The sequence below is a fragment of the Schistocerca gregaria genome, chromosome 4, assembly GCF_023897955.1.
Source record: "Schistocerca gregaria isolate iqSchGreg1 chromosome 4, iqSchGreg1.2, whole genome shotgun sequence".
In the NCBI taxonomy this organism is placed as follows: Eukaryota; Metazoa; Arthropoda; class Insecta; order Orthoptera; family Acrididae; genus Schistocerca; species Schistocerca gregaria.
The window spans coordinates 516,049,467-516,073,721 of record NC_064923.1 but is presented as its reverse complement, the minus strand read 5'-3'; positions in this window follow the sequence as shown (position 1 = coordinate 516,073,721).

Here is a 24,255-nt window from a genome sequence, read left to right as displayed (position 1 = left end):
TTAACCTATATGTTTCACAAATCACTTACCTCACAAAAATCTTCGTTACTCGAACTGCTGCAATACAGCGAGCGCCACTACCGCCAGCTAACTAAAAGATTCAAACTACGGAAGTCACTAACTACTGAGGCACAGTTAGCAAATGAAAGATTTTAATAGAGAACAAACAATGTATTTACCTTAGTTCATGACACCAATTCTTACAAATTTCAAAACTCTGCCATCTCTCTCCTCACGTCCACCACTGCTGGAGGCTCACCTCCAACTGCGCAACGCTACGCGCTGTTAGCATCCAGCTGCCGCTGCCCGACACTACAATCGCAGACAACAATGCAAACTAGCCACAGACTGCGCACAGCACAGCCAGTGATTTTTCATACAGAGCGCTATGTGGCGTTACCAATAAGAAAACCTAAACAGCCTACTTACAGATGCTGTGAGGAACGGATGGGAAATGGAGCCCATTTCTTGGGAGTAAAGGGCAGACGTGAACTGTGAGTAAGGGGTGACGGGAGGAAATGCTCTCGCTGCAACGGTTGGACGTTCAGCGGTTTCCGTATCGTCGAGTATACGACCCGCGCAGGTTTATCGGCGCCCACAGGACCTGAGAGAGACGGATGCACCTGTGATGAGTTGTCTACTGACAAGATATCTTCCATTAAGGCCTAAATCGAAACTCGGTGCATTCACTTTTTGATATAAGTGCGAAGACCGCACAGACGCGATGGTCAACGCACAGTGAAGAGGGAGTGTTAGCGCTGCTGCAAAGCACGCGCTCAGCAACAACCTTGCGGAGTGTTGCTCGAGAAATGCTTGCAAGATATTCCATGGTCTTTCGTACGTGGAATGAAGACGATTTACCTCCATACCGCCTTCGGATACTTCAAGCCCTTAACCCAGAAGACTTTCCGCATTGCATACACTTCTGGCAGTGGTTTCTGCAGAAGTTTGACATTCAAACAGGATTCACACTTTGTAATTTTTACAGATGAGGCATCGTTTGCAGGGGAAAGTGTGTCCAACAGCCACAATCAAATGCATGAGCACGCGAAAATCCGCACGTAGCCTATGTTCGTGGTCACCAAAAGCGCTTCGCTGTCAGTGTTGGTAGGCGATGATGGGATTGTCCATTCATGCTCCCCCGACGACTTAGCGCAAAACATGATTCAACTAGCTCTAAGCACTATGGAAATTAACATCTGAGGTCATCAGTCCCCCAGACTTAGAACTACCTACACCTAACTAAGTACACCACTACATCCATGCTCGAGGCAGGATTCGAACCTGCGACCGCAGCAGTCGCATGGTTCCGTACTGAAGCGCCTAGAACGTCTCGGCCACAGTGGCTGGCTGACTGAACGCTAGCAGGTACTTAATCTTCTTAATGGAGAAACTTCCAGAGTTAGTGGAACATGTCGCACTCAACGTGCAAGATTGTATGTGGCACCAATATGATGGTTCATCCGCGGGTTTCCCTCATGTTATGCGAAATCATTGTGATGAGATCCAGCGATCTGCTAGATTCATTACTGATAAGTTCGATCGGCGTGCAAGTATTACGGATGTGCTTCGGGAGCCCAACTGGCAATCCTTGGAGGTAAGAAGACATTGATTTCGAAGAACACTACTGAGAAAATATTGAAAACCGGCATTTGAAGCTGACTGCAGAACAGTGCTACTACCAGAAACATACATTTCATGTAGAGACCACGAAGATAACATGTGAGAAATTAGAGCTCATAAAGACTCGTTTTTCCCTCACTATCTGCGAATGGAACAGGTAGGAAACGACTAGTTGTGGCTCAAGATACCCTCCGCCACCCACCGTACGTTGACTTGCGGACTATGTATGTAGAAGTACATGTGATAACTTGATAGGGTGCAGTGGGCCGGTGGAAAGTCTTGCACTACACGTAGCCCCTACTTGTCGACTCTAAATTTCTTCGTCCGAAGGCACCTCTAAATCAGTTGTTTGCGAAACATTCTTTCGAGACGGATGAAAAGCTGATAGAGTGAATTGTGTCAGCCTCTGATCATCAATCCCGATATTTTCAGTGATTTCTGAAATGGTGCGGCATTCACTCAGGCTTCGTTGCACGACTCGCATTCAAGCAAGATGGTGTAATTTTTGTAATAGTTTGCAAATAAAGATCATGAAACGTCAAATCCTCGTCTCTTTTATCTTGATGTCACAAAGAAACTTGCTACCATGTCGTCTCGGATGGCGAATTTCATGTCTATCTTCCCGGCAGCACGCGAGGCTGCTGAATGACGGCGACTATGTTCAATGACGTCTAGCGCCGAACGTTATGGGTCGTCGACATGCGTAAGAATGCCGTTTGTGTAACCTGCTCTACCAGCCCTCTCATTTTATACATTCATTTTAGAAATACCCCGTATATCCAAAAGTATTCACTCCAGTACTTCTGGGCTGTTACGAAGTAGTACATCATTACGTTATTGTTGTCTTTAAACATATTCTCTACGTAGAGCCAGCTGTTAGTGAATTGATTCACGTGGGTCAGAAGCTCCTAAACCAAATATCAGATAACATTGGCCCGGAGGGATTCTCGATTTAGAATGCCTGGGAGGGGATTTCAAATCCAGCATTTGCCACACAACCCAGACAAGCACCCCCGAACAACACTTTCAGACCCATACGATGGGAAGTATTTCAAATTTAATTTTGACTTAATATTTTCCAGATAAAATATTAAAGCCTAGTAATTGTCCAGGTGTAGCGTTTTAGGAGAACGCCGACTAAATCGACTAATTGGTCGTTATGTTCAGTGATGCTTTCGTAGATAGGCAATGTGTGGCCTTGGGCCTTTTGGCCCCGCCGCCTTATATAGGCTTGATACCAGATGTGAAGTCACTGGTGCTCACTCCGTCCCCATGAGAAGCAATGTTTTGTCCCGTATCTTGTACGCCAGCCCATACGTCGAGGTGGCCGCATCTCACACTGTGCTAAGCTCGAGTTCATCTGTGTTGAGGAATTACTATTTTTACAATGTAGGCGTTATACCTCTCCCTGTTTACAAAATTCCGCCTGAGGGCGACCAGTGTTACGATACAACAAACACAGACAGGTCTGTGAACACACTATTCAGAGAACTTGGCAGCTGCACATTATTTGGAAAGTGGACGTAGAAGTGCATTCAATGACACCTACATCAGCACGAAGACTGACAGTTTATGGAGCTGTTGATATTTATGAAAGTTCTGAAACTATCATTTTCGTACATACGAGCGGCGTGCCATTTAGATCAACACTTTTTTCCAGCATTCAAGATGCGCAATATGACTCATCATTGCAATTTTCGGTGTACAGTACTTCGGTGTAACTGTAGATGGCAAGGCAATTCCTAGAAGTGTAATCATCGCACAGTAATGCCTATTTTCCCAAATATTGTTGCTATGTCAGCAGACAACATAGAGTGTGATGATGAAGAGACGGCTCTGTAGAAGGATGATGTAAACACTGCGGATATTCGCAGGTGATTGGTACCATTGTATGCAGACTATTTACCGTCACCAAAAGTGCTCTTGCAATTTGGCAACGCTTGTCTCAAAATGAGTCGGTAAGTCCCGATTGCCACAGCTGATATCGGCTTCCTAGTTCCACTTTCCTGGTGCCTTTTGCACCCACTACAGGGTTCTTGCAGCTCTTGGAAGCCTGCGAAACGATAACCTCGTATACGAAGTAATCAGGAGAATACGCTGCGTGTGACATACCTGGAACCCTATATCAGCGATTGTTAGCCATGGCTTTCTGAGTCGTACGGAGATGAGCGTTGATCGTGTTGCAAGAGCAGTTTGCACACACGGTCACCAATTGCCTAATATCCACAGTGTTTACATGCTTCTTCAACGGAAACATGTCTTCCAGTAATTTTGCGGTTTGTAGCCAGATCCCATCAACTTTCTGCCACGATATTTCGGCCGAGAGACGTCCGGCCATCCTCAGATGAGTAGACGAAGTACTGAAGAGACCTGATGCAGTCAAGGTACTTATAGCGAATTCCGCGCATGCAAATTGTTCTGGCGGTTTACAGCGCATGCGTTAGGATAAGACATGCGCGAGGCAGCCATGGTGTGTGTGCTGCCCACAATGGTTAATTCAGAACACTCCAATCGCTAAGTATCGACTGAGCATGTCGTTTCCATTGTGACCGCATAATTTTAGTAATTTGATTCAAATTTTTATCCAGTTGAAAGCCGTTGTCACGATTCATTAAATTATCAGCAAGACGTATTTCCACGGATTCTGTCACGACAGAATCCCAGAAGCTAGAAACCATTGCTAAAATTTTGGTGTTATCATATTCCATTGAATGTCCCACGGGAATGTAATGTTCCGATACCGCTCATTTTAAAGGTTGCTGCAGACGTGTGTGTCTTCCGTGTTCTACACAGCGTACCTGGACCGTTCGTGTCATCTGACCTATATATGCAGAGCAAAAGTCAGAGGGAATTTTCTAAACACCCGCCTTCCTCAACTGTAAATCGTCTTTAACGGATTCGAGTAAGGCCCTGCTCTCTGCTGGTGCACGGAAGACGACATTAGTATTATTCTTCCTAAGCAATCTGACTCTTTTAGGAGACGCATTCCCGGCATATGGAAGGAACGCAGTTGATTTATAGTCATCAGTCTCCTCAGAAAGTTGCTTCTTGTTTTCAGAATTGAGCATGGCCTTCCGTATTTTACGCGAAGTATAGACATTCTGTATAAAAAGTCTTCTGCACATACTCTAATTCTTCGTGAAGGCTATGAGCATCCGATATTGCATCCGTCCGATGAATTAAACTACTAAGAACACCGGCGGTTTTTGTGGGTCTATCACTCCAGGACGCCTGAAGATACAGATCTCTATGTGTGGATTTCCTGTAAACCGAATGTCACAAAGACTCATCATTCTTACAGCGTACTAACACGTCTAGAAACAGTGAAGTCCCATCTTTCTCAATCTCCATAGTAAACTTAATGTTCTCACGTAAACAGTTTAAATGACAAAGGATTTTTTTCCAGTTCTTGTTGCCATGAGGCCATACAACGAAAGTATCATCTACGTAACGCCGGAAAACCGTAGGATTTAAGACGGCAGACTCAAGAGCGTTCTCCTCAGAGTCTTCCATAAAAATATTGGCCACCACGGGGGACAAGGTGACACCGTCAGTTTGTTAAAAAAAAATTCGTTATTGAATAAAAAATAAGTTGAGGAGAGAGTGTATTGAAACAAAACCATCAAATCATCACTGAACAAGTTACCAATAAGATGTAGCGAGTCAAATAAAGGAACTGTATTAGAAAGTGAGACTACATTGAAGCTAATTAGTAAATACCAGCTGTCCTGCTTAACACTCTTCAAACGGTTGATAAAATCCTTCGAATTATGTATATGGTGGCCGCACTGAACATCATACGGCTTGAGTAAGGAGGCCAGATGTTTTGCAGTCGCATAAGTAGAAGCACCAATATTACCCACTATCAATCGTAGTGAAACGCCTTCCTTGTGGATCTTCGGCAGCTCATGCAGTCTTGGTGGAACACCATTGTGTGGTCTCAGCCTCTTGATAACTTGTTCAGGTAAAGAGCTATCGTTCAAAAGACTAGCAGTTTTTTGGGATATACGGTTCGTTGGGTCCTTGTAGATTTTTCGGTACATAGAATTACTTAGTATATATGATTCCGCAGACCCATCTAATCCGCATCTGCTCTGTCGTGGAAATGGAGCGAGGAACTACATAATTTTCTGAATGATGATAAAGGACATTCAAAAACTAAAAGAGTATACCTGCTACAGTATACAATAATAAATAATGCTTTACAACGAGACGCTCTCAGCTGCTACACGAAGAAAAAAAAACTGTACTGCGAAAAATGTTTCTGCTCGCATTTCCAATTGTAATGATTGTTTCTTGAATTTTGTAATTCTTTTTTGCATGTTATTGGAACTAGACTCTACAATACCTAATAGGCCTTTCAGGAATATTATTGAAAGTAATTACCCCTGTCCGAATCGTTTTCCTGTCCCAAATCTATTACTGAATAATAAATGTAAATCCTTCTTGGGGATAATAGGAGGGCTGTCCCGTATTCATTTCCCACCATTCACAGTTCGACATTTGACTCACGAAGCTGCAAGCTGAAACTGCACATTCTTTGGGAGCTACACATAGAAGTAATTCGATGACACCTCTATAAAAACGGAGACTAATAGTTTTTGGAAAGTGCACATCGGCTTATATACACTTAGAAATCTGTTTCTCAAGTTTTGCATCTGTTGTTTTACCGATCGTTCGTGATTCACTCCAGGGCCATTTTCTTTCCAGTCATGAAGTGGTGCCTAAACCGAAAAGATCAGAAATAAAAGAATGGAGTAAGAAATGTTTGTTTCCACATAGTCAGCTATAATGAATGGCACATCACTATCCACTCTCAGTGCGACCGTATGGAGTTGGTGCCCTGACTACGAACAAATTGTATTTCAGGAGAATCATGTTCAAATCCTTACAAAATCGTCCCGATGTACAAATTTCCTATATTGCCAGGTTGGTTTTATGAATACGCCGCAGTTCATTTCCAGCCGCATCGTTTACCAGTTGTAGCTAGTTCTCTGTGTCCACTGACCTCGTCACTGACGACGTTGGACTTTTCCTCTTTCTTCAACGAGCAGCCTTACGTCCGTGCAGATACTTTGTCATATTTTGACGAAACGTCACTGACTCATTTTGAAATTTTAAAGCAACAATTATCGGTCCAAACTATAAGTCACACTCGTCGATTTTATTACTTCTGCGTGTAACATTGAAATATAGCAGAAGTTGTGTTTCCATAACTCGATCCCGATTCAGGCGGCACTTGGACAAACTCGAAAAGCCCCAACTTTGCACTCGCAGCACGAACTCTAAGCAAGGACGGAGATTACGGGAAAACCATTCGGCGGAACTGCGCGCCCGGTTCCGGGCCAACGGTCACAATTTCAGACGTTGCGGTGAGGAAACCGCTGCTCTCCTCGCGCCGCTGATGCCGACTATAAACCGAAAATCGACGCCATAAAGGGCGAAGGGGTGCACACCACGGCGCCGCGTCCTCTGCGCGGCACACCACGGGACAGGGAATGTCGATAAGGGCACATAGTGCGCGGATGATCCGCCAGCTCTGACGGACTGGCAGTCGTCACAGGGGCCCCTCTGCCGCGGCGCTCTGCGGCAAAGCGACGCGCATCTCCTCCCCCCTCCCTCTCCCCATCCTCACCGCACACACACACACACACACACACACACACACACACACACACACTGCAGCATCACGGTTCACCTCTATGTGCCGCCTCCCCAGACGAGCGTGCTTTAAAATTTTACTGGGAGCATCCAGTCCACAGGAGGAATTTCAGGATAAATATCGGCGTGTATTCTTCACAAGCTACTGTGAAGCGTGGTGTAGAATGTAATTTTGAAGGTGACGTTTCCATTCATTTTTGTGAAGCCTTCCGACAGTTCTCTCTGCATTAGGAAAAAAATCATGTTTCATTCCTTTTCCATGAAGGGTCGTCAAACAGACACGCAAAACTATAGATCTACTAGTTACCTGACCCTACTTCGCATGGACATCATAAAGTATCTACGGCCAGGCGGCATGGAGTTCTGAATAAAGTTCACAGAAAATTTAGTAGTCATAAGTGAAGCGATGTAAGCGTAGCCTCCCTCAAAAGTTTCCTGGGTGAACGACGGCTATTCATGGAATGTATTGGCAATTAAGAATATGACCATCCATCAGCACTATAATGGAATAACGTCACTCAAAGACTGTGCCGAACCGGGACTAGAACCCGGGTTTCCCACTGATGGAGAGCGTTGGCCTTACTGTTAGAGTTTCCACGCACGACTCAAGGCCAGACTCCAATTTCCATCAACCATATTTCTACAACCTGTACGAGCACATCCATCATGTACAGTTCCGTACAGGGGAGACATTTTACTTGAAGGTCGCCTACCTAGTGTTGGCGAATGATTATGATACGTCAGTGCCTTTGTTATTCGGCATGATGCAGTATTGTTGCGGACATGCATGTATGTCCGAAGGTACATTGCATCGTAATGCGTAGTAACAAAGACACTGCACTATCGCCTCAGTGTTATGTGTTCCACGTACAATTGCCATTTGTAGTGACATCGCATGGTGATGATGCTAGCACATGGTGATCTAAGGAATATGTTTACAACCAGAGTAAATGTTGTGTCCGAGTCATGGGTGCATGTGTATTTCTGTGTGTGTGTTTGTGTGAGGCTTTCAAAGTGTATTGGTGGCTGGTTCAGGTGGCACAAATAAAAGACAAAATGAGAAAAACAGCGCATGATGTACATGTGTAACTCGTGTTACAGCATTAGTCTTGCGAAGCTTACTACACGCTGTGATGCATTTCTGAGACTCATTGACACACTTCTTTGTCATGGATTCTTTATGGCAGACTCTTTCGTCCCGCCACATAAAGAATCTTGTCCACATCCAGGTTTGATTCAAAGAAAACAGGAAGATGAAAGTTGAGTCATCCGCAGCGCTGCTAAACGGATATATTGTACGTAAGAAAAGCCAAGTTGGTTAATGTGCTGAAACAGTTTGTCGGAAAACGTTATAGTTGTAGTAGCATAAATAATGAAACAGCACTTATTTTGGTTTGGCATTTGTTTTTGCTATGCAGTTGTCCCCAAATGAATAAAGAGAAATTATTTGTTGAAGTCATTCCGTTCTTTCAAATCTTCTCGCATCCCAGCCCGATGATTGAATAGAGAACATTTAGTTATGGCTCATATTTATTACGATACATCAAATTTGAGTAATTCTCTGCCCATTGTTCAGAAAATTTGCGGTGAATTAAGAGTGCAAAATGTGGCTGCAAAATAGAGGGAAGCAAAAATTGACAGAATGAATTTTCAGTCTGCAGAGTAATGTGAGCTGATATGAAACTTCCTGACAGATGAAAACAGTGTGCCGGACCGAGACTCGAACTCTGGACCTATTACCTTTCACTAGAAAGTGTTCTGCCAACTGAACCAACGAAGCACGAGTCAAAACCCTTCCTCACAGCTTCAGTTCTGCCACTACCTCATCTCCCACCTTCCAAACTTCACAGAAGCTCTCCTAGTCCCGAAAATTGTCCCTCAATCATTTACAGAAACATTTCGTAATCTGTGTTCATCTGCAACAAATTTCTGAACCCGTTTCAAGAGTAATGTTGTCTTGTGTTTATGAACTTTAAAAGGTATACATATCTTCCTAGCCACTGGAGAATCGTTTACCAGTCTTCTGCATAACCTGAAAGTTCAAAATCAAATAAAACCTGAATATGTTAAGGCGCTTGCACACTGAAAGTGCTGCACTGAAGACGTTCCACCTATTGCCGCGCAGAGTTGTGGATCCAAGGAATTCTGCTATTCATCTCTAGATGCCAATAGCAACGTTCTCACAGCGGCGGTTGGCTACTTCTTAATACTTCCGCCAGTCTGCTACGAAATATTTATTAATTATACACACAAACCTCCTTCATAATTGTCAACATATTAATCAAAACCCATGTCATAAGTATTTCCTAAGATTAGCGCAAACATACAAAAAGAAGCGTGTATAAGACTTCAGATTGCATGTGTAGAGACCATTTGCAGACTCTCAGCCCCCCCCCCCTTTTCTGTGTCCCCTCCCTCCATTAACTCCCCCTTTCCTCCCCCCTTTTCCCCTCAAAGGTCCAGGTCCTCCCAACCCCCCCCCCCCAACCTCCCCTCTTTCCTTCTGCCGCCGTGTCGGCTGTATAGTGCTGTAATATGTGAGTGTTCAGTGCTGTGCGTTCCCTGTCAGTGTTGCGAACAGCCGCCATACTGTCGCTAGTTGTGTTTTTTATCTCGTGCGAACAGAAACCAGACTGTCGCCGTGTTTTTTAATTGTGCCTGTCTACTTCTTGTGTTTCTTCATCCGCAAAGGCACAGCAGTGCTTTTATTTTTTTAAATTACACAACTTACGGCCATTTTACAGTTTTTTACAGTGTCACCGTTTTATCGCCTGTTTTTCTTGTTTCTTTCTATTCTCATTATGTTTCCTAACTTTTCAGTAGATTGTAGGGCAGCGTATTACGTTGCTGCCATTCCGGCCGCCACACCTCTGGGGGCGGGGGGGGGGGGGGGGGGGGGGGGGTGAGACTGAAATCCACTATAGAATAGAAAAATGCTGGCTGTCATATATCGGAGGCTGGCTGAGTGGATCAAGTCATTAACCCATAAAGAAAATAAAATGAAAAAGAAAAGAAAAACACACCTGATGTAGATGTGTAGCCTGTGACGGCAATCCTGTTGAAAAGCTAAGTACGTGCAAACGCATAGATTCACTGTTGAGACTCATTGTTTCAATTTTGTATTGGAGTTTCTTCGTGGAAGACTTTTTTGCAACCCCCCCCCCCCCCCCCCAAGGAAAGAATCGTGTTTGCTTCTATGTTCGATTCACGGTGAGCCGAAAGCTGAAAACTGAGTGATCTACTGCGCTACTATAGAGTTTTCTTCATACAACCGAAGCCAAGCTGCAGAGGGTAAGTGGAATTCGAGCCACGTTTCATTCCAGGCGAAACTCAACATCATTGGGAGGTGAATAGTAGCTTAAAAGGAAGAGTGGGAAAAGGTGGTCCAGCTGGGTTTCGATCCGACAACCCTCCGGTGTTCTGCAGCCACACATTCAACCGATGGTAGTTGATCACTAGGCGACAATGGCATCGTCATCGTTTCCAGAGGTGAAGAAACTTAATTCATCATATTTCAAACAATTTCTACCAAATATTAATAATTCACACACATCAAACAAAGTTTTGCATCTCCTCTGTTCCGAGAGTTCCGCAGCCTCTACAGAAAATTGGAATAGAGGTCAAACATCATTTCCGCTCTTTTTAAAGCTCATAAAAACCACACATTGCATGTTGCATCACCATACAGCGAGACCTTCAGAGGTGGTGGTCCAGACTGCTGCACACACCGGTACCTCTAATACCCAGTAGCACGTCCTCTTTCACAGATCCATGCCTGTATTCGTCACACCCCATGGTGACTTGTGGAGTATAGATGTAGATGCAGAGCTAGGCTGCGCGTTATGTGACAACAACTTCAACGGGAAAGGATTGGAAGTTTTTCAGGGATATCTTCTAAATATTTTGATATGAGGGTATCCGTGGGCTCCAGTGACTCGTTACATAGTAAGAATGATTTGTGAGCATGGTTACCACGGTTACCTTTGTTTCTGTAAAAGCACATTCACATCAACGAGAAAGCCTGTAATATTCAATTATCAAATCATAGAATGCAGAACATTATTTCCTTTTTCTTGTTCTTGTTTTGTCTCATCAGTCTTCTGACAACCTCTTCATCTGAGAATAGCACTTGAAACATACGTCCTCAATTATTTGCTGGGTTTATTCCTATCTATATCTTCCTCTACAGTTTGTGCCCTCTACAGCTCCCTCTACTACCACGGAAGTCAGGTTTTAACATATGTCCTCTCATATATGTAGATGCAAAACTAACGTGATGGGGCTGCCATCGCTGCGGAAACAATTCAGTTCAGCTTCGTTGTACTCCCCTGCCTTTGCATTCAGTGAAACAAGCAATAGTTACACATCGTCCAGCTTATCAGCAAACCTATCCATAATCTTCTATATAACTATTAACATACAAATGTCATTTCCGTGAAAACAAACCACAGACACAATCGAACAATACCGATACTGAAAGCAAGACCGAAGAAGAGGAATAAAATCGGCATTGATGGTTTCAATAGTGACTATTGAGACTGAATGAAGTCACCTTGTTTCCAGACAACATAAACAAGACGAGTCCGCGCTATTGTCGCTGACGATGATCAAAACCCGACGACTTTCATGAAAATAAGGAATCTATGGTTTCGGAAAGGCAGTAGTCACCAGCAGGATCTCTGCTACCCTGAGAAGGGATGCAGAGTTCGCTCGGCCTTGCAGGATCGTGTATAAATACCACGTACTTTCAGTCAAGAAAAACCGGTCTGCAGCAATACAAGTAATTTTCACGAGGACAACGTGACGCCATCTTGAGCACAATGGACTACCAGGAGGGCGACAACTGTTGTGACACTCCTTGACACGTTTGTGAGCCAAATGACAGCACTCGGCGCAATAGTGCAACCTATCGTCATTTCAGACGAGTAATGATTCTGTATATACCATCACGATGGACGTGTCTGTTGCAGATGCTCCGAGTATAACGAAGGTTGCCGGGTTGCATGTATCACCCTCATATGGTTAACAAGGTCGTGACAGTGTTAGGTAGGTTAACCTCAGGTTTACATAATACACAATTTGGTAAAGGGCGTTACATTTCTAACGTGTTAAGAACGGTCGCTGCCTATAACTGTCAGGCTTCACTGACACTACCTTTCAACTAGATAACGCAAGACCGTATGATTCTCGTGGTTCCCTGACGTAGGTCGACACAAAGGATGTTAGAGAGTTTCCCTTGGCCTGCACGTTGTTCATAGCTCTCACGCACTGAAGACCTGCATTTCGAGCTGCCGAGGGACTAGTTATTGCAGACCCCCAAGTCATCTACAAATTTCGTGATGCATTCTTCGTAGCATGTATCGTATATGTGCAATAACTAACATTTAGCTGTATGCTATCCTTCCTGGTGTTACAATTTTAACACCCAGTAGTGCACAGATATCTCAGAATATATTCAGGATGCTGCTGCAGGAGTTTGGCTCTGCTAAATGTCAGCGAGGACCCAGCTGCGGGACAAGTCGTATAGGTGCCACCCACTTCTCTCCTGTCCTCCCGCACTACGAGCTGGAGAGATGTAGCGCACCGCTGCGTCGCCTCTCGGAGTAAACGCCACATCCCTAGCGTCCTACCACGGCTGGTGCCACCGCCAGGAGAAAATTGCTCAAATCTGGGCGCCGCGGGGATGCCGCGACGGACGCAATCTCGGGGCACATCTTTCGCCCCCTCACAGCCCGGCCAATGACAAAGCGGGCTCCGGCTGCGGATTGCGGCAGACGTGTGGCCGGGAAAGGGGGGGGGGGGGGGGGGGGGGGCGTGAGGGTGGCGGCGGTCCTGGCGCCTCCGACGCATCTGTGGCTCCCAGAGGACTCAGCTGCCACCGGTGCTTCTCCGCAGCTTTGTCCGTCCGCCATATGTGTGTCACGCAGTAATTCGGTGTGCCTTACAGCAGAAGAACTACGAAATTAAATCTATTTGAGTAGAAGGTCACCGCGACTTTACGAATAGTCACGCCTATGACAAGGGGTGAATTAACTTTACAGAACCTGCCGCTCATTGCCACAGTCGATCTATTTGTAATTGCTTAAGATGAAAACTACTTTACACGGAACAACTAGAAGTTGACGCTGATGTAATATAAACACTTTTGGCCACTACATACAATCTTTCAAGTTATCTTTCCCTATACATACCGATCTTTTTATTTGCTTTTTGCTTATGTGACACGCAGACGGCGCAGCTGTTTGGAATCAACTTTCGGAAGTACCTTGCAATGGGCCTTGAATAACACTAGCCAACGTGGACAATTCATTCGACCTAGTTCCGTACTGGAACACCCAGATCACTACTTATTTGAGAGATTAAGGAAATACCAGCTCATAACCTCCAGGCTGGAGCCTATTTGCGTGGCGTAAAATGTAGCGAAACGAACGAAAAGCCACGGTCCGAAAACAACTCGTAGGCCTAAGAAACGGAACGGCAGCATGGTAGAATGAGTATTTTTGTAACTTCTATGTGTTATCATGCACCTGCGAAAATTCATGAATCTAACCACTGATGTTCAAGTACATCATGGTAAACTCCACTTGTGAATGAGATACTCATGTCACTTTAATAAGTAATGCTGTGCTTGTGTGAGTGAATAATAGTATTTTCAATATATTCTACACAAATCATAAAAACTTTGGCATCACCAGGGTTCACAGAAACCCTAGACTTTGACTGTGGAAATTGTATCACAGACACAGTCCCTTTGATTGTTCAGAAGTGTCACTGAACCCAACCAAAGATGTGAACAACCATGCGTGACCAACGCCTACTGGACGGAGGGGGTCCGACAGCCGATCAGTTGCAGTTATTCCACCAAGAAGGAGGCACACGGCTCGTGTTGTCTGCACTTCAACCATACCTAGAGGATCAATACCGCAGTTTGATCGCTTCTGCAGTGTTACATTGTGCCAGGACCGGATCTCAACAAGGCAAGTGTCGAGACGTCTCGGAGTGAAGCAAAGCGATGTTGTTCGGACATGAAGGAGATACAGAGAGACAGGAACTGTCGACGACATGCCTCACTCAAGCAGCCCAAGGGCTAATACTGCAGTAGATGACCGCTACCTACGGATTATGGCTTGGAGGAACTCTGACAGCATCGACACCATGTTGAATAACTCTTTTCGTGCAGCCACAGGACGTCGCGTCATGACTGAAACTGTGCGCAAAAGGCTGCATGATGCGCAACTTCACTCCCGACGTCCATGGCGAGGTCCATCTTTACAATCACGACACCATGCAGAACGGTACACATAGGCCCAACAACATGATGAATGGACCGTTCAGGACTGGCATCACGTTCTCTCCACTGCCGAGTGTCGCTTATGCCTTCAACCTGACAAAGGTCGGAAACGTGTTTGGAGGCAACCCGGTCAGGCTAATCACCTTAGACACACTGTCCAGAGAGTGCAACAACTGTGCGGCTGGTCCCGGCGGAGGTTCGAGTCCTCCTTAGGGCTGGGGTGTGTGTGTTTGTCCTTAAGATAATTTAGGTTAAGTAGTATGTAAGCTTACGGACTGATGACCTTAGCAGTTAAGTCCGTTAAGATTTCACACAACTTTGAACTTTGAGTGCAACAAGGTGGAGGTTCCCTGCTGTTTTGGGGTGGCATTACGGTACGCCGGTGGTAGCCATGGAAGGTACCGTAATAGCTGTACGATACGTGAATTGTATCTTCCAACCGATAGTATAACCACATCGGCAGCATATTGGCGAAACATTCTTCTTCACGGACAACAATTCGCGTCCCCATCGTGTACATCTTGTGAATTACTTCCTTCAGGATAATGTCATCACTCGATTGGAGTGGCCAGCATGTTTTCCAGACATGAACGAAATCGAACATGACTGGGATAGATTGAAAAGGACTGTTTATGGACGACGTGATCCACCAACCACTCTGAGGGATCTACGCTGAATCACGGTTGAGAACTGGGATACTCTGGACCAAGAGTGCCTTGATGGACTGGCGGATAGTACGCCACGACGAATACAGGCATGCATCAATGCAAGAGGACGTGCTACTGTTTGTTAGAGCTACCGATGTGTACTGAAATCTGCACACCACTTCTGGAGGTCTCACTGTATGGTGGTACAACATGCAATGTGTGGTTTTCATGAGCAGTAAAAAGGGCGGATATAATGTTTATGTTGATCTCTATTCCTATTTTCTGTACAGGCTGCAGAACTCTAGGAACTGAGGTGATGCAAAATTTTTTGATGTGTGTAGATGACAACATGGTTTAAAAAATCAAGATCAGGAAAATAGAATTACTTTGAGGGTCACACAGTCTGTAGAATGGTCTTGTGGTCTGTGGTCTCCGAACTAGCCAGCGGAAACCATATGTCAGGGATTCATAGGAATACACCTATGAGCTTCAGTACACATGTTTTCCATCAATTTTTACATTCTGAAACAATTTATTAGTTATACGCCGTGCTTTTAATTTCATTGTTCCGTTAAAGATTTATCTCTTTTTACTGGATATTTCTCCAGTCCTTGTAGATCACATGATCGCATGTTGTCTACATTTGTTTCTGTTCTTGATTCCGATCTTAACTTGACGACATCAGATCCAACTTCCACAAACTTTCCACATTATATCTACGTCTATATGGCTACTCTGCAAATCACACTTTGGCTCCAATTAAAGTCTTAATAAACAGAATTCTCTTGAGCAGGATCACTCCCGATCTAAAGATAGTGTCCCTGACATACTGAATCCCAGGTCCGATCCCAGCCAGTGCTTAAAGTTTGAGTAAAAATCGGTAGCCGTGACGGCTAAAAGACTTATGGCAAAAATGGTCAACATCATTCCGGAGGAAGAATCATCAGTGATCGACATCATTACTATGAACGCTAAAGCACCAAAGAAACTGCAGTAAGCAACGTCTATATAAGAGAACAAGTATCTGGCTCAGTTGTTGTTACTGCTGCATCAATGGCAGATTTAAGTGAGTCTGAACTTGGTGTTATAGTCGATAAACGAGCGATGGCACACAGAGCCTCCAAGACAGCGATGAAGGGGGAATTTTTCCCATACGATCATTTCACGAGTGTAGCGAAAATACCAGGAATCCGATAAAACATCAAGTCTCCGACGACGCTTCGGCCGGAGACAGATCCTGCAGAAACGGGTCCAACGACGACTGAAGAGAATTGTTCAACGTGACAGATGTCTAACCCTTCCTCAGATTGCTCCAGATTTAAGTGCTAGGCCAATAACAAGTCTCAGTGCGCGAACCATTCAACGAAACATAATCGATATGGGCATTTAGAGCCGAAGCCTCATTCGTGTATGTGTACGACGCCTCGTCTGGGGCAGGAAACACCGGTATTGGACGGTTAAAGGCTGGAAGAAATGTTGCCTTTTCGGGCGATACTCGTTTCAGGTTGTATCGAGCGGATGAGTGTGTACGGGTATGGAGACGACTTCATGAATCCATGGACCCTGCATGTCAGTAGAGGACTGTTAAATCTGTAATGGTTTGGGGCCTAAGCCGTTGGAGTGATATGGGACCCCTGGTACGTGTAGATACCACTCTGACAGGTGACACGTACTTAAGCAGCCTGTCTGATCAAGTGCATCCATTCATATGAATTGTGCATTCCGGCGGACTTTGGTAATGCGACACCTCGCATGTACAGGTTTGCTACAGAGTGACTCCAGAAACACCCTTCTGAGTTTAAACACTTCCCCCCGGCCACTATACTCCCCAGAATGAACTTTATTGAGCACATTTGGGATGGTTTGCAACGTGTTGTTCGGAAGAGACATCCACTCCGTCCTACTCTTCCGGATTTATGGACAGCCCTTCAGGATTTCACGGTGTCGGTTCCCTCGAGCTCCACTTCAAACTTTAGTCGAGACCATGCCACGTCGTGTTGCAACACGTTTGCGTGCTCGTGGGGGCGCTACACGATATTAGGCAGGCGTACCTTTTACTTTGGCTCTTCAGTGTTGAAGGCAATGCAAGCCACTTCATTAAAGCCATACAAGATATATCCACAGGACATGTGGTTTGTAATTCAAAATACACTCCCGGAAATGGAAAAAAGAACACATTGACACCGGTGTGTCAGACCCAACATACTAGCTCCGGACACTGCGAGAGGGCTGTACAAGCAATAATCACACGCACGGCACAGCGGACACAACAGGAACCACGGTGTTGGCCGTCGAATGGCGCTAGCTGCGCAGCATTTGTGCACCGCCGCCGTCAGTGTCAGCCAGTTTGCCGTGACATACGGAGCTCCATCGAAGTCTTTAACACTGGTAGCATGCCGCGACAGCGTGGACGTGAACCGTATGTGCAATTGACGGACTTTGAGCGAGGGCGTATAGTGGGCATGCGGGAGGCCGGGTGGACGTACCGCCGAATTGCTCAACACGTGGGGCGTGAGGTCTCCACAGTACATCGATGTTGTCGCCAGTGGTCGGCGGAAGGTGCACGTGCCCGTCGACCTGGGACCGGACCGCAGCGACGCACGGATGCACGCCAAGACCGTAGGATCCTACGCAGTGCCGTAGGGGACCGCATCCCAAATTCCCAGCAAATTAGGGACACTGTTGCTCCTGGGGTATCGCTGAGGACCATTCGCAACCGTCTCCATGAAGCTGGTCTACGGTCCCGCACACCGTTAGGCCGTCTTCCGCTCACGCCCCAACATCGTGCAGCCCGCCTCCAGTGGTGTCGCGACAGGCGTGAATGGAGGGACGAATGGAGATGTGTCGTCTTCAGCGATGAGAGTCGCTTCTGCCTTGGTGCCAATGATGGTCGTATGCGTGTTTGGCGCCGTGCAGGTGAGTGCCACAATCAGGACTGCATACGACCGAGGCATACAGGGCCAACACCCGGCATCATGGTGTGGGGAGCGATCTCCTACACTGGCCGTACACCTCTGGCGATCGTCGAGGGGACACTGAATAGAGCACGGTACATCCAAACCTCATCGAACCCATCGTTCTACCATTCCTAGACCGGCAAGGGAACTTGCTGTTCCAACAGGACAATGCACGTCCGCATGTATCCCGTGCCTCCCAACGTGCTCTAGAAGCTGTAAGTCAACTACCCTGGCCAGCAAGATCTCCGGATCTGTCCCCCTTTGAGCATGTTTGGGACTGGATGAAGCGTCGTCTCACGCGGTCTGCACGTCCAGCACGAACGCTGGTCTAACTGAGGCGCCAGGTGGAAATGGCATGGCAAGCCGTTCCACAGGACTACATCCAGCATCTCTACGATCGTCTCCATGGGAGAATAGCAGCCTGCATTGCTGCGAAAGGTGGATATACACTGTACTAGTGCCGACATTGTGCATGCTCTGTTGCATGTGTCTATGTGCCTGTGGTTCTGTCAGTGTGATCATGTGATGTATCTGACCCCAGGAATGTGTCAATAAAGTTTCCCCTTCTTGGGACGATGAATTCACGGTGTTCTTATTTCAATTTCCAGGAGTGTATGTCCTGATGATGTCTCCATTTGCAAAAGATTCATAATTAGCACTCCATTCGAATCTCCGGGATGGGACTGCAAGGTGGGAAACAACCATGACAAGGAGATTGAACAGGTAAAGAACGGGTAAGTTTAAACGAGTCGTCTAGATAGAGTGAGGGTGAAGTGAAATGGAAAGTAGACGAGCATTTCTCGTCAGCTGAAGAAAATGTTACAATTAGAGTAGGATTCGTGTGTATGGAAAAGACAGAGAGCGGATTACTTTGCACAGCACAGAAATAAGTTTGTTCTCGTATGAATCTATAGGAAAACGTCGCCAACAATCATAGATCAGGTATACATGCCGGTATCACAAGGAGAAGACGAAGAAATATAGAAATTAAATGAGTGTATAGTGCAGGTAATAGTGCATGTAAGAGGAAAGTACAGTCTGATAAAAATGTGGCATTGGAATGCAGTTGTACAGAAACATTAGAAGACAATGTAAAGAGAGAATATGACCTTGGTGGTAGAACTGAGAGAGAAAGAATCTTAAGTGAGTTCAGCAATAATTAGGGAGTACTACCGAATCGTAAGGAGTGACGTATACTTGGAAAAGACCAGAGACTCCGGAAGATTCTAGCTGGATTATATCATGATCGAACAAATATTCTGAAATCTGAGACATATGCAGATTCACAGTATAGTAATGACTAAACGTAGAAAAATTTAAAATATTCTCTAAGACTATAGCTGTTCTTGAACATGGTATCAGTCACCAGTTGAAGACTTATAGATACTTATATTATTCTTGATGAATCAAGTTCGCCTGGATCGCTAATAATTCCTTTTATTACTGTTACCGGTTTCGACCGATCTGCACTCTCATCATTGGATCTGGACGTCACAGAAACAAACATCCCAATTGAACGTGGCTCAAATATATACGATTTTATATAAACACTGTGTACACCACTACTACATTAGAACGTACGTTGCACCACATAGTGATGTTACATCAAATTGTAATAAAAAGTGTTACAAATAATATACCACACAGTTGAAACATACAACACGATTTGATGATGTCCCAGAATACACAAACCACTTGAAACCACAATTGCTACTTAGCTAGTATAATATGTTTACAAATAAGTTCCATGGGTAATCAGCCATCAACGTACTCTTATAAACAAACAGGCAAAATGAAATGGCAACAAATTAAACTATCTTGGATATTTTGTCAAAACCTTTGTGCTTGCAAGTTTCACAAACATTGAAAATGATCAGAATGAGAATCCTAGCAGCCTAAAGAAAATCCTAGACACGAAAGAAGAAAAGTGTTCAATTGAGCCTTGGATCTAACCGTGAACTGAAATCAAAGAAGCCACTTTTTTTTATTTGTTTATTTTTTTTATTCGGCGGTCATCAGCTGGTTTGATACAGTCCGCCACAAGATTTTCTGTTGAGGCAAACTCTTCATCTCAGATAGTACCTGGATGCTAGGTCCTCAGTTAGTTGTTAGATGATTCTAATCGCTGTTTTCACATACAGTTTTCATTCTCTACATCTGTCCGCATAAAATGAAACTAAATCCCTGATGGCATAACGTATGACCTGTCGTCCTGTCCTCTCTTGTTGTCAGTGTTTCCCATATTTTCTTTCCTTCAAGATTCTCCCAAGAACCTCAGTTTCGATTTTATGAGTCCATCTACTTCTCAGTATAGTTTTATATCACTGAATCTCAAGCATTTCGAATCTCTTCTTCTCTGGTTTTCCACAGTCCGTGATTCAATACAAATCTATGATCCAAACGTACGTTTTCAGAACTTTATTCAGCATATTAAGGCCTATTTTTGATTTTAGCAGACTTCTCTTCGGCGGGAATGCCCTCTTTGATTGTACTAACCTGCTATTTATGTCATATTTCCACCGTGCAGTATCTTTTGCTTTGCTTTCAGTGTAGCAGAATTCCCTAATTTCGTCTATTTCGTGTTTCTAAATTTTGAAGTTAAATTTATCGCTAATTCATATCTGTTCCTCTTCACTACTTCTGTCATTCTTCGGTTCGCTCCCAGTCCATATTTGTATTCTCATTACGCAGTTCTTTCAGCAAGGCCCTGTAATTCTTCTTCACTTTCACTGAAGGTAGGAATATCATCAGTGAGCCTTGACACATATTCTTCCGCCCTGAATTTTAATCCCAAACCCTAATCTTTCTTTTATTTCTTTCTGTCATAGTTTCTTCGGTTTAACAGTAAGAGTGGAAACATGTCATATATCCTGTTCTGTACGAACACTTCGTTCTTGGTCTTCCATTATTACTGTCGCCTCTCGGTTCTTGTATATTACCCGTCATTCCCTATAACAGTTTCCTATTTTCCTCATCATTTTGAACCTGTTGCACCAGCTTAGATCATCGGGCCCTTTCCTGGTTCTTGCTTCCATTCTGAAGTGCGACATCAGAAATGCCTCTCTGGTTTTAACAACTCTTAAACTCAAACTCATTGTCTTCTAACAGATCCTCAATTTTCCTTCTTCGGTGTAAGTTCACTCATTATCTGTGTTTCATTCCTTTGGGATGGTATGGATGATATTTTTACGACAGCCTATTAATGTGAGTTCTCTCAGGTTCTGTTGGTGTGACTGATAAATTGTGTGCTTCAAGGAGTTATGCCGAGCTGTTGTTCCCGTTTTGTGGACCATATTTCGGTAGTCGACCCATGCGTCCTCTTGAGGTGCTGCCACTTTTGCTGTTACATGCACTAGCCGTGTGGTCTCCAAGCAGACCATCTGATTTGAATTTGTTTGGGGTCGATGCAGCCAGTACACATAACAGCCAGCTCTCTTCACCTCAAAAAGGTGGCTGGATCGGTCACTAAAATATTGCTCAGTAAATGGAAACAAAAAAACCGGCAGAACACCTTGAAGCACACTGTTAATCTAATGGAATGTCGCCAGTCGTAGATTCAACACACCATCTTAAATACACCTTTGGTTGCCGCTTCCCTCAACGGTTCTAGAAATTCAGAAGGAACGTTATCAGTCCTTTCTGTCTGCTTTGATCTCATGTCTTCTGGAGCTCTACCTCTATGTCTAGATTTCTTCACTTTGTCAGGTACTTCCTCGTGCATGTAAAGCCTTTCATTGCATTTAGCACATTCACCAACGTCTCGTGTGTTTAGCATGGAAACTGCACTCGTAATTTTGATGCTCTTTATTCTAATTTGACCGAAGGTTGTTCTGAGTTTTCCATGAGCTAAACTTTTTCTTAAAAAGAATATTCTTTTTTAATTTATTCACATTTTTCCCCGAAACCGTTTGTACTTGTCTTTCCTACACTTCCTGTTCATGCCATTTCAAAGTGATTTATGTCGAAGTATTCGCCTTTCTTGTAACATTACTACAGGTCTACTTTTTTCTCTCGTCGGGCAGCTGAAGTATTTCTTTTCCTACTCATGTTTTCTTAGCAGCTACTTTGCTTGTGCCACCCTTTGTCTGTCCAATCTCGGACTGACCTTTTTAGAGATATCCATTCCCTTCGATTAAACTCTCTACCGTGGTAGTTAACTATTATCGCAATACAATGGGAACATACTGCCAACCCATTGAAAGTCAAAAGTTTATTCACATCTTTCCTAGAAGTAATAGCAACACCTATGACATATTGTGAGGTAAGAGAACGAAGTCATAAATCTTATCCGACAGTAAAATGACACATATAAATGCTACTCCAGAACGATGAGGTTTAGTCAACAGTAAAAATGATCCATGTAAAATCTAAGGCTACGAACATCATAGATATTTCCTCACACAGTTTGTCATCGAAAGTTCATGTAAAAGATCTCTCAAGCTAATTCCCTTTTGTACTTCTGTATATATCTCCCGTACCTACTCTCTTGAGTGTCCCGTACCCAGCCTTAAAATATGCACAGTCTTTCTTACTAGTCAAAAAACTCCTTTAATATGTGACTAGTTGCTCTATCATACTTTCTATCATACATACGTTGGACAAACTGGTTAGCGGCTGTTCCTCTTTTAATCTGATAAGCTTCTCTCAGCGAATTTCCGTTCTGCCATGCATTTATCTTTTCCAGTACCCATCATGCCTATCTTCATTTCAGAGGAGTTTAAAATACTTACCATGGATTGAGTGTTTCATTTAATGTCTTAACGTTTCCTACTGAACCTTCTCCATTGGGACCCCGATGGCAACGAGCCGTTAAATTCTGACGTTCCTTTATTATGGTTTTAGAGGGCATTTCGCTTCATTAATGTGTTGAGCAGAGAAAAAAATTATGATCATTTCTATAATCTTCGTACAAACGCGTTTCTGCAGCCTAGTAAACTTTTTTCAGACATCACATATTTGAGCTACACAATCACTGGTTGACTGATGCTTTCGATTTACAACACCACATCTTTCTTTCGATACATAGGTAGGAATCACCAAATATCAAGAAACTGTGAGTTTGAACTCTAGGAGCTGGCAAAATAAACACGCGAGGGAAAGCCAATATTTTCAGTAGGAGCGTAAGCATCAATGTATCCTTGTTCGCCATATTAAGTGTAGAGGAAGACACCCAAAGCACAATATTGATGGAAATTCGTCCCACTAATAATAAATTCTAGCATGCCGCAGACAACGACGGTGATGTTTGTGAAGTATACTTTTTACTTTTTGCCTTTAGCCTTTCTTACATTCTTTCTTTTATGCAAAACACATGCATTTAAATCAGCCGTGATATCATACTGGCTTATTTTACGATAAAATCTCATCATCGATCACGTAGCAAATCTGCCAGAAAGGCTAAGGTTTATGATGCTGAGAATTTGATCACTACTCAGTATCCGGTAACACATGTGTAGCAATCTTAGACATATTTTTACTCCGTTTTCTTCATTCGCTCCTACTTTTCCCAAGTTCACTCAATACGATGTTTTCGTAAATGCCTCAGAGCGCATTACTTTCGACTTGGCTGTCGCTTTAAATGGAGCTCTAACTTGAAATGCACGGATATTCTCCTCAAAAGAATGCTCTTTTAACGTTACAGCCTACGTTCCATCAACGTAAAATTTGAAATGAATATCATTTTATGCGAGAAGTATATGACTCCACTTATTCACAGAAATCGCTGCAGTTCAGATGCTAAAATCACAACGTCAGACAAACCGTTTCATCCAGGAGTTCTTGTGTTCCGACAAACGAGGACCTATCTCTTTCTCTCTCTCTCTCTCTCTCTCTCTCTCTCTCTCTCTCTCTCTCTCTCTCTCTACCTCTCCCTCTCTGTGAGATTCAAGTTACGTAAGTGAAATGTGCTCTTTCTTAACGTAATTTAGGAAACAAGAATTTCTACGTTTTCGTTTCACAAACACGATAAAAATGGCTTGAAATGAATCTTTTATGCAACATTGTTACCTCTGTAAAGGGCGCGAAGTATCCTTCCATTTATCATGGCGGGCGAGATGAAAGGAAGAGCGAGCGGCAA